Genomic DNA, 1,784 nt, shown 5'->3' on the forward strand with positions numbered 1-1,784 from the left:
GGGGGGCGTTACACTGTATTTCAGAATAATCCATTCATTTTATGATAAAACCAAATATGCAGCAGAATAAAAAATTATACAAGGTGAGTAGTAGTAGATGAGTTTTTGAATGGATCACTTTCCTACCACAAGGACTGCCGAAAAACAGTGCTAAAATATTATAAAGCATTTCATCAAGCATTCCTGCTCAGGTCCTAGGTATTGTATAATCCCTTCTTGCCATGTATGTATTCCGATACACATACAGCCTAAAATGCCGTAGTTAACAAAAGTCAAGACACTATAAAAATATATTAAAAAAAAACTTCATCAGAATAGTCTCGGTATTCAATTGCTATCTTCTGATGACATCTGGGTCATTGTATTTTGGAATCGCAAACTGACAATAATTAACTGCAAGAATTGCCCGTTCATACATCTCCATCTGTCCATATTCACAAGGATTTCGCTGTCCTAACTGTAGAGTATTTACTATTTACAGTGATTAGGCACACACACACACACACACACCCTAAAATCAAACACAAGGATCAACAAAAACACCTTATCTTCTTTTACTTCCATCACATTCCATTTCTTTTGACAAAAGCTAGCAAGTTCTTGCAGTTTCAATAACAAGCAGGTAGCTGAAACTCACATCAAACTAATGTTCCAACTATACAAATAAAAAACTAAAAATGAAAAAATGGAGATGCGTATGCTTGTTCAAATAAAAAAAGTCGCATAAACTAAATTTTCCTAATAAAACCTCCTTGGATAGCTTATTCTAATTAAAATGTTTAATATCAAGTGAGCAACATGTTCCAGAATAATGATAATTAAATGAAAGCAATTGGCTAGTTAGTAATCCCTCTGTAAAGAAATATAAGAGCATTTAGATCACTACTTTAGCATTCTAAACGCTCCTATATTTCCTTACGGAGGATGTACATACAGTTGCAGGAAGGTAAGTGTGCATATACAGGACAAAAGCAGAAAATGTTCAACGTCAGGGCTATGAGATTAACATACCAGCTCTATCAACTGTTATTTCTAATTCAGTAAATTTGGTACAAAGCTTTTATAAAGCAGCCCTTAGAACCTCAAGTTTCTGAAAAATGTAACTATAACAGAAGAAATGAGATGTGTTATGTACTGCAGACTGTACTACCAAGCAAGCAAAGAAAACAGAGTTTGAAATTCAGATCATTTCAGTACCTTATTCAGCATGCATAATAAACCTTATTCAGCTTGGTACTCACAAATACATTGATTTTGAAAGAGCAAACATTTCCTGCATCGAACTTGAATTTCTTTAAGATGTGATCGGGAACACTTGCTAGTGTCCAACATAGCCTATGTCAAGTCTGCACAAGACACCTAGCCAGACATCGAACTTGAATTGGCAGAATCAGCCTTTTCTCGTCTGATGGGTTGTAGTTTATTCAGTTTTTTTTCTTTCAAAATGGCATCGCTCGGTACAAATTTACGTAGGCATGCAGGCGAAGCCGTTTGAAGCTACAGCCAACATCAGCAAGAATTCAAGCGAAAGGCACTGGGATAATGGGAAATGATCATATGACGAAGAATTAAACATAAAAAAGAAAATATTTTTAGAGAAGGAAGAACATTTCAGGAGGATCTGATGAACCTGCTACGCATACTCATATGGACTTACGGTTCCGGTGAAGTGGAGCTGATGGAAGAGGGGATCACGAGCAGCGGCGGGATGGTCGACGCTGGAGCTCATGGCGAAGTGGACCTGTGGCGCGGCGGCGGGGGAAGGGGTCGTTGGCGCGCAGGGC

This window comes from Triticum aestivum, chromosome 3D (genome assembly GCF_018294505.1).
Source record: "Triticum aestivum cultivar Chinese Spring chromosome 3D, IWGSC CS RefSeq v2.1, whole genome shotgun sequence".
In the NCBI taxonomy this organism is placed as follows: Eukaryota; Viridiplantae; Streptophyta; class Magnoliopsida; order Poales; family Poaceae; genus Triticum; species Triticum aestivum.